The sequence below is a fragment of the Helianthus annuus genome, chromosome 5 (assembly GCF_002127325.2).
Source record: "Helianthus annuus cultivar XRQ/B chromosome 5, HanXRQr2.0-SUNRISE, whole genome shotgun sequence".
NCBI lineage: Eukaryota > Viridiplantae > Streptophyta > Magnoliopsida > Asterales > Asteraceae > Helianthus > Helianthus annuus.
In genome coordinates, this window is record NC_035437.2 from 159269897 (window position 1) to 159288443 (window position 18547).

Consider the following 18547-nt stretch of genomic DNA (forward strand, 5'->3'; position numbering starts at 1 on the left):
TTCGCCTATTGCGCGCACGGTTCGGCTTATGAAACTAGTTTTCATAAATTAGCCGATACGGGTCAAATTATATTATTTGAACCCCAAAATCCAGAGTGTGAACCATTAACCCATGTAAAACAAAGTCTCTGAACTTGTTGGGTCAGAATCACGCTCCATTCTCGGTTTTCGCCTTTCGCGCGATTAAACCATATCTATATATATCGGAACCAACCGGTCTAGGCTACGGCCATTATAACGACTCGTTAGGATTCTAAGAGGTTAATTAAAACCTTCGTTCCAGATTAGGAGCCCCAGTAAAAGCTATCGGTGACTTAATCCAAATTAAGGAAATATACTTGCAAAGGTAAATACTTTAACTTATTTCCCCTATATGGGCTTGGGTTACGGTATATTAATACCGCTTGATTGAGCATTGTATTCTTCCATCGCTTAGGTGGTTAATTAAATAATATGATCGGCTCATTTAAACAGTTTTGTTTCTTATAAGCCTTTGGGGGGTTTAATGACCGTTGTCCCGGATATCCTTGGCATCATTTTACGAAATGGCCACAACCATCGACATCCCGGTGTAGGCGTACACCCGGTATATATTGTCGACATTAAATTAAAAGACGTAGCCGTTGGTTTTTATACTACGGTTTTACGCAATGTGGTGTGTCTATAAATCTTTAACCCGGCACGACCCGGGCTATTGAACGCATAAAAGAACATGTAAAACGTTCACAAGATTTTATTATAATTTTCCCAAGTTATAAAAGAGTTTGTGCCTTGTGCATTCAAATCAATTTTAACAAACATTTTCAAATGTGTCAGTTGAATGTATTTACCAGTGTAAACTGACGTATTTTTCCCAAAAAGATTAAGTGCAGGTACTGTACGAAATTGGCTGGTATTAGCTGCCTAAGCATCATGAATAGTCTCGCAAACTCGATGCCGTATCTGAATGAACAACATTTTATTATTTTGATCCGCTGTGGATATATTCAACTTCTGTAATACATTTGATATTACAACCAGAGGTTGAGTTTATATATTTATCTTATGCTTCCGCTGTGCATTATATAATTGTGTGGTTTGACTATATTGTTGCCAACGTCGTCACGGTAATCCCCCACCGGGCCCACCGGTGAGATACGTGGAAATCGGGGTGTGACAGAAACTCCCAAGGTCAAGTCACAGTTATGATACTATTTGGGTAATAGTGGACAGACTGACCAAGTCTGCACACTTTGTGCCAATTCGTGAGGACTATAAGATGAACAAGCTAGCTCAAATTTACATCAAAGAAATAGTCTCGCGACATGGGGTGCATGTATCGATCATATCAGACAGAGATAGTCGTTTCACATCTAAATTCTGGCAAAGTTTCCAACAAGAGTTGGGCACCAAGCTTAATCTAAGCACTGCATATCATCCTCAGATGGATGGGCAGAGTGAACGGACTATTCAGACATTAGAAGATATGCTTCGGGCTTGTGTATTGATTTTGGTGGAAGTTGGGACACTCATCTACCACTCATCGAATTCGCCTACAAAAATAGCTATCACGCCAGTATCAAAGTTGCACCTTATGAAGCTTTATACGGAAGAAGGTGGCGCACTCCTATCTGTTGGACGGAAGTAGGGGAAAGTCAACTATCAGGACCAGAAATCATTGTGGAGACCACAGAAAAGATCCAGCAAATCAAAGAAAGGATGAAAAGTGCTCAAGATCGACAAAAGAGTTATGCAGATCAGAGGCGTAAACCCCTAGAGTTCCAACTAGGGGATAAAGTAATGCTTAAGGTATCACCTCTGAAAGGAGTGATTCGGTTTGGAAGGAAGGGAAAGTCGAAACCCCGATACATTGGGCCGTTTGAAGTAACAACCAAAGTAGGACCAGTGGCTTATCGACTAAAACTTCCTGAACAGCTGGCAGGAATACATAATACTTTCCATGTATCAAATTTAAGGAAGTGCCTAGTGGACGAAGCCCAACAAATACCCCTGGAAGACGTACAGGTTGACAAAAAACTCAACTTCATTGAAGAACCACTACAAATCGAAGATAGGAAGGTTAAAAAGTTACGCAAGAAGGAAATCCCGTTAGTCAAAGTCAAGTGGAACGCACGTCATGGACCCAACTTTACATGGGAACTAGAAAACATAATGAAAGATAAGTACCCTCATCTTTTTAAGTAATGACAAATTTCGAGGACGAAATTTTGTAAGGAGGGAAGGATGTAATACCCCGAATCTTAATGTGTTGGTTATAAACGTGTGAAATATGTAATTTATATTTCATATATTGTTAAACGAGTAAGATGATTGTGTGAAAGGTGAAATATCTTGACAAACCTTGGCTAATATAGGAGACCGTTAATATTAATAATTAAATATATTATTTTATTTACCTTACTCCGTTTTTAATGAAACTTAGGTTAAAACGTAGATAAAAATATGCTCGTTCTAATGACATATTCGTCGTTTTATAAAACGTCATATTTTAAAAGTTATACAAGAAAAACGAGTTAAGCAGCTGAATTAATATATATAAGCAAGCAAGCTAGCAGGTCAAGCAGGTAGGTAGGCACGTCAATTGAATCTCACATCAACCAGCAAAGGGATTTGAGGTGCCTGCTTGCTTGCTTTAAATAAGAGTCTCAGTAGTTTGTTTAGGTACCAGTTTCTTTAACGGGAATGCTCTAGTATAGAGAATCCCGAGTATACGATACCCCGTTGGGTGTTGTTAGTAGTCGTTTTTGGAGCGCGAGTAGGAGCAGGAGTAGGGAAACTCTACATCAACGTGCCGTAGATAGTTTTGAGGTATACTCTCGTTTAAGTTTATGTTTAGTTATTTATTATTTATTTTTAGTAGTTAATATTAGTTTTATTATTAGTAATAATATATTAGTAGTAGTAGTGTTAGTACTATTTTTAGGTACTAGGGTTATTGTCAGGGGCGGGTATTGGGTAGCCTAGCCTTAGTTAGGCATGGACTGATCACCCATGCTTAAACAAGGTAGGGTTAACCAATATCCAACCATGATAATGACTAGTTAGGTGTACCATTACCTAACCTAGGATTATGTAATTGTGTCAGGACCTTGAGACATAACCCAGTATTACTAGCGGCTGTTAAGCAACTGCTAATCAGGTGAGTCATCATACTTGTCTTTTAAACTGTGATAATATACTCGTCCATAACTGGTAATAATGAGAATGCTGCAGTATGCATGTGTCAGTAGGGGTATATGGGATCCTATTATGCTTAATGAGGTGTGTCACTCTGGGAAGGGTAATAAGGTGTTGTACCCACAGGCACTTCGTGCTTATAAGGTCCAGCGACACACACTCATACCTATGTGACGGCCGTAGGGGGACACAGCTGGAGGACCAGTATGTCTCTTGTACGGTGGTTTGTGACAAGTCAAATGTGACCTATAAGGTTCAATGAGGCCCAACCTGACTATAATGTGGTCACATGCCCATATTGTGTATGCATATAATGTAAACTGTGGTCTGTCTTTATAAAAAATGTATAGTATGAGCTCACCAGTATATATCTGACGTCGTTTTGAGTATACTTATCTCAGGTGAGTCGTGAGGAAAGCTATAGGAACTACTTGATAGTTGTGGAGTTTTAGAAGATCAAGGAGTTCTTAGTTGCCAAAGGTTTGTAAATAAATAAAGTGTTGTACTCAGACTATTATAAGTTTTAATGAAAGGTTAGTTTGTTTCCGCTGTAAGTGTATCAATTGTGCACAATCACCCGGGTTACGGGGTGGGTGTTACACCTAACAAAAGTCAAAGGCAGATAGTGGTTATTGGTCCCGACGGCGATCGATATTGCGATGATCATGGAGGAATTTGAGAGAGATAATGAAAGAAGAAATCTCAGATCTAAAAACGAGACGAATGAGATGTGAGAATTAGGATTATGAGATCTGGAGTTTGAAGTGGAGATGTTTAAGCTTTTTTGAGTTGTACATGCTTTGCAATTTGTATCTCTTAAAATTTTAAATAATTTGGTCAAATGTCCATTATCTCCTTTTAATATGCTTTATAATATAGTATCATACTAGAATTACCACCCGCCGCAATGTGGCAGGGGATTCATTAGTTATATATCATGTTAGATAGATGAAAGACAAATGTTTCTCAACCACGACCCTATGTGTAAAACCGAGAAAAAAATAACTAAGTCGATCTCTGATTCGCATGTTGCGATAGACCTATCAAATGGGAAAAATAGGCGCGCTGCGACGGACATGTCAAACAGAAAAAGATAAATGAAAAAAAACGTTGAACCTCACACGCACGTTGCGGCGTGTTAACTCAGAAATTTAGACTGACACGTTAAACGGAGAACTTATGAATGATGAAAAGTATATAAAAGACTAAAGTTGAAAGTAAAAAAAGTGTTGAGACTAAATTGTGAAAGATGAAAAACTTTGGGCTGAAAGTAAAAAAAAAAAAAAATAAAGAGGTTAAATTACAAAAGATGAAAACTTTTGAATAGAATTGAAAAATCAAATTAATCAAAGAGGTTAAAATACCAAAAATTGAAACTTTAGACTTAAATTGGCAAATATTGAAACTTTAGAATTAAAAAAGAAATCAATTTCATATTATGAAAAGCAAAAGAGATAAATAGATTTAGTTAAATTGATATTTATTATTATTATTATTATTATTATTATTATTTAATAAAAAGAGATAAATACAAAATAAAGGTGAGAAATTACCAGAGAATGACACGTGTCTAAAAAGGATTTTTGTTTATTAGTATAGAAAGATGTTCATTTTATAACTTTAAATAATTAAAGAACTTGTAAAACTCCTCATAAACATTCTTTTATTTATATAGAGTAAACTACCATTTTGATCCCTGTGGTTTGGACATTTTTGTCATTTTAGTCCAAATCTGAAACTTTTTAAATCTGGGTCCCTGTGGTTTCACTTTTGTTGCCATTTTAGTCCAAAATTCAAAAACCCCCTTATTTAACTGTTGCAACCTGCCTATTTTATCTTCTTGTTCAGGGGTAAATTGGTCATTTCATAAATATAATGTGATGTACTGCTTTTAAAAGGTAATTGGATATTTAAAAAAACCCAGATCAAGAACTCAAAGCAGATCATCTTATAAAAACCCAGATCAAGAACTCAAAGCAGATCATCTTATAAAAACCCAGATCATCTGGCCACTCTCTCTCTCACTCTCTCAAAGCAGATCATCTTCCACAAGTCCAGAACACAAGGAATCAACCCCATATCAACAACACTTGCAACATCTTATAAAAACAGATCAACAACAAAAAAGAAGTCAGAGAACACAATCACCACCGCCGTGTCTGTTATTGCTGTCGTGGCTCCGGCTGCCGTCGGCCACCACTAACATCAGCATCCCTGATTCGTCATCGACATCGTAAAAACAAAAAGAACTCATGTCTCCGGCCATTAACACTTGAAATTTAAAAAAAAATCAAAAGCAACGAGAGTGGTAGGTGGAGTTTATCGGAACCCTATCGGAAAGAAAGAACGTCGGTGATTGCGGCTGCCGCCGCTGTTGCCGTGACACCACCACAACTCCGCTGCCACTCTCTCTCTCTCTAACTCTGTTCTCTCTCTACATCGATACGTGGGTTACGGGACCAAGAAGGAAGGGTTGGGTGTGAGACATGCCGGCAAAAATGACGTCGGAGAAACCTGCCACCGCCGCCGTGAGCGGCGACGCCACCCACCCTTGTCGTTGTAAATTGCCACCGGCAGTCGCTGGGGTTCTGCCGGCACCACCGTGCGTCACCGGTTCTTCACGAGCGAGAGGGAGTTGAGGAAGTGAAGATAAGCAGAGGGTTTTGTGATGGGCATTTTGGTGTAGAGAGATAGAGAGAATTGAGAGAGAAAGAGTTTATCTAAGTTTTAGTGAGAGAGAGAGAGTTATATATATATATAATATAATTAATTTTGTTTTAATTTATTAGAAGAGTAAATCAGAATGACCAAAATGCCCCTACACAAAAAGACAAAACAATCAGGTTTCAACAGTTAAAATAGGGGATTTTTGGATTTTGGACTAAAATGGCAATAAAAGTGAAACCACAGGGACCCAGATTTAAAAAGTTTGAGATTTGGGCTAAAATGGCAAAAGTGCCCAAACCACATGGACCAAAATGGCAGTTTACTCATTTATATATTTTCATATTTCGATACTTTTATCATTTATCATATGTGTTTTTATGATTACAAACATGTTAAGAGTAGTTTTATCATTTTTGATAAGTAATTTTATGATTACACTTAAGTAAATTAGTTTTTTTTTTTACATATATGTAATGAGTTATTACACGTATATATAGTTTGGTTATTACACATATGTAAACTACTCTTAACTTGTATGCAATCACAAAAATACATTTAATAAAGGATAAATTACACTTTTCGTCCTTTATGTTTGTATCGTATTGCAATAGATAACCTTTAACTTAAATAATTACAGTCACCATCCTTTATTTGGAAAACTCATTACATTTTTCGTCCTTTGAGACTAACAAGGTTAAAATTTTTAGTTAAATATATTTGTATAAGGGTACTTTGGTCTTTTTACCAATCTAACTAAAATATTTTATAAATAAAACAAAAATCAATCAATAAATAAACACCTGCATCTTAACCCATTTCTCCCACTTTCAACTTCATCCTGTCACTCCAGATCTACATCTAGATTTCTCTTCAGGTTCACAAACCCACTCTCAAAATCAAAACTTTTTCAACACCCATTTATCATTTGTCGATTTCAATAAATACCCATTTGCTAGATTTCACAATTAACCCACTTTATTTTCACATTTGCAAATCTTGAACATAATGGGTTCTGTAACCCTAAACCCCCAAATCGCCAATGCCGATCCAAATCCCAACAATGTCAACACGAAAACACCATACATGATCTACATAGGTTACGATCTGAGAGAAGATGTCGCGTATGAGATTTGCCGCTACTCAATTCTTAACCGATGATAAGTACGCTGTGATGTGTGTGCAGATTGTTTACCAAAGGGAGAATTGGTCATCGATGGTGTTGTATAACTCAAAGAACAAGGTTTTGAGTCCACAGATTATGAATAAGGAGTCTAGGGAGTTTCTGACCCATTTCAACTTCATCAATAAGTACAACAATAAATACACACCTGAATGGTGACGAATCCAGCCCCTCTTCCATCGTCGTCGGCAAGCGGCGTCTAAACCAACAAGGTTTCTTTGAATCTTGATTTGTGAATTTGTGTAAAGTATGGCCGGAGAAGTGGTGTTTGCTGAGGGTGTGAGAGAGAGAGGAGAAGGAAGTGGGGGTTTGTTATAAAGAGGGGGAGGTGGTGTTTGCAGGATAAGGTAGTGGTGGCGGCGGCTGGCATATGGTGGTGGTGGTGGTGTAGGTTGGTTGAAGAGAAATATGGGGAGATAAATAGCTGAGATTTTGGATGAATCAGTCTTAAAAAGGTGAAATTACCAATTTTATATAAAAAAGTGAAATTACCGATTTACCCTCATGTGCAAGGCACATGTTCTAACTTAACTTAAAATTTTAACATTATTAGTGCTAAAGGATGAAAGATGTAACGAGTTTTCTAAATAAAGGATTGTGAATGTAATTAGTAAAGTTAAAGGGCATCCATTGCAATTCGATACAAACATAAAGGACGAAAAATGTAATTTACCCTTTAATAAATGATAAAAGTACCACAAATATAAAAGTATTTATAAAAACAATTGTTTATTAGGAGTTCTGTAATTATTTAGAGTTATTAAGTGACCCCGACTATATATATATATATATATATATATATATATATATATATATATATATAAGTGACCCCGACTATATATATATATATATATATATATATATAATGTGTATAAAATTATTATAGAGTAGGGATCCTTCGGAAAGTGTGTTTTTCCTAGAAAGTCTAGGAAGCGATCTGGGCCATCCAATGGGTGTGTTTAATGGTTAAGATGAAGTCAATGGCAATCTTGTAATTTTTTAGTTTATTTAATTCATTGTTTTAAAAGACTAGGGACAATTTTGTCAATATATCGTGTTTTAAATCAATTAGATAACCGTCAGTCAAACCCAGTTCCTAATTTCACGCGATTTTCCCTCTCGCTCTCCAAACCCATCTTCGAAACCCCAATCCCTACCAAAAATAGTTACAATCATGGAAGAAGATAACTTTAGAAATGATGGAGAGCACCAGATCAAATTAAAACACTTCTTCATCTCCACCATCTCCGAGTTCATCATCACCATTCAAATACTGTTCTTATCATCTCTGATTTCTTCACGATATGTTTTAACAGCAAGCAAATTAATACAATTGTGTTTTAGCAACAAGCAGATTCATACAATTGTGTTTTAGCATTCAGATTCATACAATTGTGTTTTAACAGCAAGCAGATTCATACAGTTGTGTTTTAACAGCAAGCAGATTCATACAGTTGTGTTTTAACAGCAAGCAGAATCATACATTTGTGTTTTAGCATTCAGATTTATACACTTATGTTTTAGCATTCAGATTCATACAGTTGTGTTTTAACAGCAAGTAGATTCATACAGTTGTGTTTTAGCATTCAGATTCATACAATTGTGTTTTAACAGCAAGCAGATTCATACAATTGTGTTTTAATAGCAAGCAGATTCATACATTTGTGTTTTAGCATTCAGATTCATACAATTGTGTTTTAACAGCAAGCAGATTCATACAATTGTGATTTAGCATTCAGATTCATACAGTTGTGTTTTAACAGCAAGCAGATTCATACCCTGTGTTTTACCATCTTTATATTGTGGGATCTATAAAAAAATTGACTTTAGCCCTGTAAACTGTTAAACACAGCACCAAGAACATGCTGATAATTTCCAGTAGTAATCTTCTGAACAATGGAATATGCGATTGGTTTAGATTTCGAAAACAAATTATTCAGAAAATCATGGAGAAAAACGGTTACAAAATATGGACATGGATAGTTAGTTAATGAAGATAAATTCCAATAATAAAAATAGAATGTGAAAGTACACAATTGCCCTTCTAGTTAAAAATCTTCAATGCCACATGTCGCATTCTGATTGCTTCCTAGACTTTCTAGGAAAAACCCACTTTCCACCCAACTCCTACTCAGTTATTATATTATTATTTAAAAGTGAGGAGGCACCAGAGAATACGTGTCTGAGGTATTTTCATTTATTAGTATTGAAGATATCATATCAGTTTAAATATGGGCTAAGGGTATTTTGGTCTTTTCATGAAAAATTAACAGAAAATTTGGATGGAGTTAATGAATTGGACCTAAATTGATATGAAAACCAAACATTAGATTAAAAAAGTCAAAACAAATCTTTTAGATTGAAATATATATTTTAAGCAAACCACAAGGACTAAAATGGTATTTAACTCGATTACTAATATTGAAAATAGTTAAATGTGATTTTATTCATTGAGGTTTGCTTAATATATATATATATATATATATATATATATATATATATATATATATATATATATAGAGTAGGGTTCCTACGGAAAGTGTGTTTTTCCTAGAAAGTCTAGGAAGCGATCTTGTCCATCCGATTGGTGTGTTTAAGGGTTGAGATTAAATCAATGACAATCTTGTAATAATTAACTATATTTAATAGATTGTTTTAAATGAGTAGGGGCAATTTCGTCCTTATGTGTGTTTTAAACCAATAAAAAATAACCGTCAGAGATATCACATCTCCTTAATACACGCCAATCTCTCTCTCTCTTTCTTTCTCTCTCTAAACCCAAATTCGGAAACCCCCAAAATCATACCAAAAATATCTAAAATCATGGATGAAGATAAGAGATTTTCCTTGTTCCATATACGTAAGATCAAGCTTTCATTGTACTGCGTGTCTTACAAAGCGATTACGGGTGATTCTTGTTTGTAATTGACGGTATTTTGCTGGTTGCAGGGAAGAGATTCAAAAAGCAGGAAACTTTCGAAAGGATAGATAGCAGCGGAACAGTTACCGGAAGCCGATCGAAAGCTGGGGCGAAATCTGCTGATGTAAAACACATTTGTATGAATCTGCTTGCTGTTAAAACACTGCTGTATGAATCTGAATTGCTGTTAGAACACAGCTGTATGAATCTGAATGATAAAACACATTTGTATGAATATGCTTGCTGTTAAAACACAGCTGTATGAATCTGAATGATAAAACACATTTGTATGAATCTGCTTGCTGTTAAAACACAGTTGTATGAATCTGAATGCTAAAACATAACTGTATGAATCTGCTTGCTGTTAAAACACAGCTGTATGAATCTGCTTGCTGTTAAAACACACCTATATGAATCTGAATGCTAAAACACAACTGTATGAATCTGAATGCTAAAACACAACTGTATGCATCTGCTTGCTGTTAAAACACAACTGTTTGAATCTGAATGCTAAAACACAACTATATGAATCTGCTTGCTGTTAAAACACAGTTGTATGAATCTGAATGCTGAAACACAACTGTATGAATCTGCTTGCTGTTAAAACACAACTGTATGAATCTGAATAATAAAACACAGCTGTATGAATCTGCTTGCTGTTAAAACACATCACCAAGAACAAACTGTTAAAACACAGTACCAAGAACATGCTGATAGATTCCAGCAAGAAAACGAAGGAATGATTGATATTACGTGAGATCAGAAATCGAAAACAAAAAATTCCGAAATTTATGTATAGTTAGTTATTGAAGATAATTTCCTAAAATAAAAATAGATTGTGAAAGTACATAAATCCCCTTTTAGATAAAATCCTTCAATGCCGCATGTCGCATTCTTATTGCTTCCTAGACTTTCTAGGAAAAACACACTTTCCACCCAACTCCTACTCTCTCTCTCTCTCTGTATATATATATATATATATATATATATATATATATATATATATATATATATATATATATATATATATATATATATATATATAAGTCTAAAAGTTTTTTTTTGTTTTGTTAATTTAATAGTTTGGTTTTCATATCAATTTTGGTCGAATTCACTAACTCTATTCAAATTATATTTTTTTTTTTAATTTTTCATGAAAAAAAAACAAATAACCCATTGCCCATTTTGAAACTAGTGATATCTTTTTATACCAATAAATAACAATTATTATATTCTTATTTAAAGTAGGGAGAAATTTAAGAGTAACACGTGTCAAAAAATGATTTTCATATATTACTATAGAAAAAATGTAATATTAACGAGTAGAAGTCAACCCGTGCGTTGCGGCGGGATGTTGATTATAATTTCTCATTTGCTGAAACCAATTAGCCTCTAGGGTAAGTTGGAATTGAAATGCTTAATATGAGACTCACCTTTGATTAACTCAAATACCATACAAAACATCATAGTTTGTATTCAAGGAACGAAATCGGTATATTGCGGAAACTGAATCACAATTCATGTGTTGAAAATACGCAATTGTTGATAATCAGTTTAGCATGTAAACACCGATAATAATCTATTCAATGCGTCAACACAATTATACAAAATATATCAAATAATAAGGAAATTGGTATGTATACATCATATTTAAATGTATGAATTGATTAAAACTATAGGAATGAAGTGTAAATTAAAGATAGCATGGATACATCAAATCCACTAAAATCAAAGGAATGAATATAATTTATTCTTTTAAAGGCATTCAATTCCTTAGGTTGTGGTATGGGGTTATGGGTTAGAAAAAAAAAATATTGTAATGCTGCGAATCATAGACCACTTTTTTTCTCACCGTCCAAAAGAGGTGTAATAAAAGGTGTTTGATTAGTGATTAGATAATTAATATTTTAACTATATTATTATTATTATTATTATTATTATTATTATTATTATTATTATTATGTTAGTTTATATATTAACAACGTAACTGGATATCGTTCAAAATACACACTTATATAATAAATAAAAAACAACCAAATAGAAAAACAAAAGGAAAAACCCTTGTAGAAATCCCATTTTCACATCACACACAACAGCAAACATAACGCATACAAAAACCAGTAACTTCATGATTTGAATTCAACATCCCGACGGTAGCCATTCCTTCGACAAAGAACATTTTTGCCAACATCAGTGTCTAATAAAACATAATCTCTAAACCCAACAAAATATAAATAAAATCAGATAAACATCAACAGTTTAAAAGAACGTTGTCAAAACAACTAAGCTTATTGTGTCGATTTCCGGCACAGTCCCGTTCGCTACGCTGTTGCGGTATGTGAACCCACAACTCTCACGCATCCACGGTTAGCCAATACGAAGACGATCAACTCAGAATCAGACTGGTTAAATCAAGTAAAACTTTCCGACCAAATCGACACTATACATCTCGTTGTGAAACTTTACCAATGACTTGTTAGAATAGGCGGTGTGTCGCCTGGCTGAAGAAATGCGTTGACTTCCTCGACTTCTCGCTGTTCTCCGCCTGTGCGAGATTTCTATGTGGAGATCTTGTTTCATATAGAACGCGGTGGTAAAACTTCACTCGCTCCGTCAAACACGTAGAAGATCTGGAAACACGTCCGTAATCTACAATGCAAATGATGTTATATAGCCGAAGCATTGCATTGCATTGTTCCCAGAATCATTGAAAAGGTGTTATAAGTGTTCCTTTACGTCGGCTAATTAGGAGAAGGGGCGTTTTGATTCGGATACATCGTATATGTATTAAATAAATCTTGGGGGTTTGTTACTTATTCTCATTAGCACAACCGTCAATTTGAAGGTGGTTTTTTTAAACGGATTGGTTCAGGAGGAAGTGAAAGCGACTTGTCTGATTCGGTGCCTTCGATTGAAGTGATGCGATGATGTTGTGAGGCAAATTAAAAAGTAAAAGGAACCCATTAATCAAATTATCTAAACGCATGATCACCAAATTTGCAACCATGCAACTATGTTCATGAATAAAATCAAAATCATAATAACAAACGATTGATCTATGAACAATTAAAACCAAAACTGAATACGACTGAATTCAAAACAACATATTTTAAAAAATGACAGACAAAATGAATCATAAACATGAAGATGACTAATCTTCGATCTCTATTTCTGTATGCGTGAGTCGAGTTTAAAGCGCGATTCAGAAGGAAGGAAAGAAACAACGATCACTAAAAAGGCAAATGCTTCAGTCGATTGCATTCACAAAGAAAAGTAACAATAAAAAGGTAAGATCGAATCAAAAAGGAAGAAATGACGCACTGGCGGCAGGGAAATACAACAACCTTGGTCGCGAGTGGTGACCGATGATGGTAAGCCACTGTCCCTCTGGAGAAAAATCGATGGCCAGAACGTAGTTAACTGTTTCGCTATTATCCATGGAAAACAGCATGCAAATTTAATATCAATTTGTAACTAGCATCTTTTGGATAAAAATTACAATGAGTGAATAAAGAATTATCCATGGAAAACAGCATGCAAATTTGCAAGGAACGCAATGGAAAACAGGAACACGCGATGCAGTTTAAATGAATAATAAATTATTATAAAAATATTAATTGACGCATCAATTTATGAGTCTAAACACCTTTATTTATTTGGAGAAATGACTTATCCTTTGGGAACGGACACATCAATTTACCAACGAACACATCGTTCCGTTATTTAGTTCAGTATTTCAATAACAGATGTACCGATTCTATATGGCTTGATGATAAGAATAGGGGTTGAAAAATAACAGTCGTAACCCTTTATCCAAACATTGTGTCCTATTTTGTATGTATATATATATAATATAATGAAAGGGTGTGAGTAAAATAATCTATAGGGTGTGACTTTTAAACAAATGGGACATAACTCAAGTTGCTAATTGTATAAGGGTATAATTTCAAAATAGGTTGAAGGTATTTTGGTCTTTTTTATAAGAAAATTTGGATAGAGTTAGTGAAGTGTACCTAAATTGATATAAAAACCAAACTACCTAATTAAGAAAGTTAAAAGAAATCTTTTGAATTAAAATAAATAATTTAAGCAAACTATAAAGACTAAAATAGTATTTAACTCTATTAATTAAGTAATAATAAATATGCATACATGATGGTACCCTTTGGATGAATACACCCTTGGTAGTGTTTAAAAAAAAATAAACAAATAAATATTCAATTTACACGATTATTATTTGTGTTAGCTAGCAAAATGCTACTCATGTTTGGGTTAGTGTGCTCGACATGATTTTTAATTTGTTTCATCTTCAAATTTGTATAAACTTTTTGAGTTTACCTGTTGCACTACTGCCTTTGGGTGGGCTCGGTGGGTGACGATCAAGGCTCAGTTTCTCTGAGGGCCCGGATTTTTTTAATTATATTATATTAAATATATATACACATAATTGTTAAAAATTTAAATCTATTAACATGTTAGTGGAGGGTTTAAATGAGAAGAAATTTTTTGTAAGAATAAAAAAGAAGAAATTTCAACCAATAAGAATCCTTCATTTTAGTTCATTTAATTTTATATTTAATATTAGTGTAAATGTATATTGGTAAATTTAGATAAATCATTAATTGTTAGTCTTCCTTTTTAATAGCTAGTAAATTAAATTTGTAACTTATTTTCAAAAATTATATATTTTCAAAGAAGAAAAAAAAAATAATTTAAAGTGTAGGATAAATTACGAGTTGTGTAGGATGAATTACGAGTTGCGTAGGGTAAATTTCAATATGTCTAGGAGAATTTTTCAAAACATGTAGGATAAATTTTGATGTATTTAGGCAAAAATTTTAGTGTGGAGGATGATAGTATTTATGACTAATTAATTAATCAAAGATAATAATAAATGAGATGTGAGAAAAACTATTTAATGTTTTACAATTGTACCCTTTGTTCTTTTTCTTCTCAATTTAATTTTGTTCTCAAATGAACATTCCCCTAACATGTTATTTATTTTAAATCTATTATACACTAAACCGCACAATTAGTTAAGTTATTAGGGTGTAAGGGGCACTCCCCTAAGAGGGGAGTCCCCTCTCTTACGCATAACCAATCCTCGTGTGCCACGTCAACTCCCCTCTTAAACTCCCCTAACACCCTAAATTGATGGCGGCACTCCCCTCTTAGGTGACTTGGTTTTTTATTAAAAAAAAAAAAGGAAATTATATATATACATTAAACCCATTAAGTGTAACCACCTTCCAAATCGATATCCACCGTTAGATCTTGCTGAGATGAAATCTGAGCCGTTTAAACTCATTAAAATAACCGCTCTTGTGGCGGTTCCAAGAAGTTATGATTGGTTTTTGTATGTGGTGGTTACCTCCACCTTTTATTGCCCACTATCTCCACAACTTTAGTGGTTACCTTCTAAATTTCCAGTAGTCTATTTTGAGAAAAATAACCATTTTTGTAATGATCTCAACCGTTCAAATTTGACAGTTATTTCTGAGATTAATCCTGACCATAATAAGTAAGTGGTTATTACTAAAATTTAGAGGTTATTTTTTATCAGTTTGCAAGTTTTGAGAGGTTATTAGAGGTTTCCATCCCACTTCCCACTCTTCTAGCGGTTCTCTTCAACCTCTCCCTCCACCCATTATAGATCCCCATCCCCTACGTCCCCCTTTCTCCTCCCTGACCTTGGATCTTCTTCCAAGCTTCCCATAACCCACTCTAGAAATTGACGATTCATCCCTGATCGGTCATTGTCTCCTTCTCGTGATTTCAGGTACGGTTTTAAAACCAAATATAATTTGGAGCTTTGATTAAATAAAAGGGGTTTTGTTGTTTCTTGAAGCTTTCACGTTATTGTGCTTCTAGGGCTTTTCAAATCGAACCAAGTCGTTCTTAGTGCTGCTCAGCTCTGTCACATTTCTGATCTTCAATTCAATTCATCCAGTGCCAGAATTGTAAGTTTAACCTAATTTTCACTCATGTTGTATCGTTTTCATCCGAATGAGGATGTTCACCTCAAGAATATCAAGAATGAAGGAGCTCTTTGTGGTTCCGGCAACCGAGACGAGACCAAAACCGGCAGGGGACTTCGGGCAACCGTACAGTAAATAAACTGAGGTAACCCCTTTTGTTTTGTGGCATATAATGTTAGCCCTACTGGTTATGTAATCTCTTGCTCTTAAATTTTACATTTGAATGTGGTTTATTTAGTCAATTAGTTGCTATTATTTCACATATTATGTTTTTTTTTTGGAAGGTCATGAATCATGATTGGGAGTAGCAGAACAAGGTATTCATTCCTTCTAATGACCTCTTTTTTCTGTAAGGTATATATTTTTTATCACATTTCATGTTACATTTTTGTTTTAAAATGGTAATCTTTGGTGATATATGCTGAAAATAATGGGATTATAATAGGTTTAAATCCTAGGTTTTGTACCTCATATTGAGAAGGCTCTCAATTTTAAAACTCTTCGATGGATGTATGCGTATTACTGCTTTGAGTACATGGCTACCATTGCTTATAAAGTAGAGGTCAAATAATTATAAGTTTCGCACCAGGTCAGTGCAGTTATCTTTTCTTTTTCTTTCTTTTACTTTTTACAAAATGGGTGGGTTGATATGTAACACTATTTCTTAATATTTGTTCAATACATCATGCAGGTTCTTACTTCTTTGTAATTATTTGCGAAGGTTCATAAAGGTACTTACAATGGTGTGGATGTTGCTATTAAACTTATGAAAAAACCAAAGAATAAATTGTTAATTCAAAACTACTATTTTTCATATTCATAGTTTCTAATGGTCAATTTATATTGTTAATTAAAAGAAATAAGTTATTATAAATGAAGAGACATTCTAACATTCCTAATGTATATATGTTTTATCAATACTAATATTTTTTCCAACATCACAATAAGAGTTATACGCTTACAATGCTTTCTACAAGTATATAATAAGAAAGAGGCTAAAGATACTATGTTATTGGTCAAATTGATCACTCTACTGAATTTGTATATTTTAATAATCATGCATCCTGTAGAGCTTGAAATGATGAAAGAATGATTTTCAAAGATTTTGCTAGGTAAAGATATGTCAGGAACAGGCAAAGGAGCCTCACCAATGTTACTTTCTCTAATGCCATGAGCACACGTCCTATTTCAGGTCACGGTTGATTTGGTAATTTTCTACGTATCATTTTTTAAGTATGGTTAGTGATTAAACTATAGAGCTTACTTTCTAAACGTATTAACTTACATAAAATGAGTTTCTTCTGTTTGTGCCATTGTAAGCAGGTAGCTATTCCAGTTGAAAATCCTAGCCATTTAAGCTCACCGAAAATAACGGAAAAAGCAGTAGTTTTTGGAGGTTTGGGTGTCTCTCTCCTCCTTTGGTGTGGTTTCCTAATTTGTTGCTCACACGTTCTCCTGCCTTTCTCTCCTATAAGAGGGTTCCCCACTTGACCATAACTACAATTCAACTGCCCATTCCCCCCGCCTCCCGTTTTAGGGGTCTGGAGAGGTTCCATGGGGTTGACGATTGGGGTCTGGGAATGGATAAAAAATTAGGATGCAAAAGTTGAAGTCGGAGTCATCACCTCTCTTTACGGTGATAACCACCGTAGTCACCGAGACCAAGGTCTACCACTGATATCTCTGTCGTTCTCAGGTATGTCTATCTGTTCTTTCCCATGGTCGTCCAGTCAAGTGTGTACGTTGTTTTAGAAGCTGCTTCTTTTCCCTTTCTACCACATGTCTTTTCTTGCACCACACTTGAACTCAGGTCTAAAGCAATATACAAACACAGCTTCTTGGAAGAAAAGAAGAGAGAGAAGGTCCGCTTAATTGGTTTTGAACAAGCTTTCCGGTGATTGAACTCCGAATGATACTAAGGTTTGTGATTGATCTGCGGCGGATAAAGTGAGATTTTTGTTTGCTTTGAAATTCTTACAGATCTGAATTACATGCTATTATTTGCAATTGAGAAACCCTAACTTTGACCTCTCTTTATATCTTCGCTTGATGAAAATGAAGCAGAGTGGCATTAGGGTTTCATGGTGAGTGATAGCAGCGATGTCTGCAAAGGTGGTTCATAGGTAGACAAGGTTAAGAAGAGTAACACTCAATAATGTTGAAATTTTAACACACTAAAACCTTTTTGTGTGATTTTGTAGGAAAAAAGTGGGATGATTTGGTTGTGGATCACTACAAGGAGAAGAATAAAGTAACCAAGAGAGAATCTAAATAGGTCACGACCAAAAAGACTTACAACTCAGATGATGAAGAAGATAGGTCATGTTGCTTAATTTTCTAAATACATCAACAGTGTCACGAGAAGGCACGTATCTTGATCCAAATTTTTTTTTTCAATTGCAATGATACAAGATGTTTTTTCATTGATATCACTCATAACATGTAAGCTAATGAGTTTAATTTTGTAGATGACTAAACTATGTGATTTCCATGCCGTCTTCCTTACGATGTGCTGGAGGCTATGGGTAAACAAAAACGAGAAAGGTCTCTCAGAACAGGAACGTTTCGGTTGTCAACTTGGTGGAGGATATCAAAGATAATACTTTTTGGTTGATGAGGACTAGA

At 34.6% G+C, this 18547-nt stretch overlaps 1 long non-coding RNA gene across 27 annotated transcripts; it reads left to right on the forward strand.

The window, feature by feature from the left end:
• Positions 1-15504: 15504 nt before the first annotated feature.
• Positions 15505-18286, forward strand: LOC110941690. 27 transcript variants are annotated; one of them, XR_004893445.1, is made up of 10 exons: positions 15510-15723; positions 15816-16067; positions 16207-16276; positions 16368-16511; positions 16614-16653; positions 17035-17129; positions 17246-17618; positions 17757-17869; positions 17984-18045; positions 18124-18286. It is a non-coding gene; the product is annotated as an uncharacterized LOC110941690 (long non-coding RNA). The 27 variants fall into 27 exon arrangements; XR_004893444.1 differs by having other exon boundaries at positions 17987-18045; XR_004893450.1 differs by having other exon boundaries at positions 17757-17842.
• Positions 18287-18547: the final 261 nt, after the last annotated feature.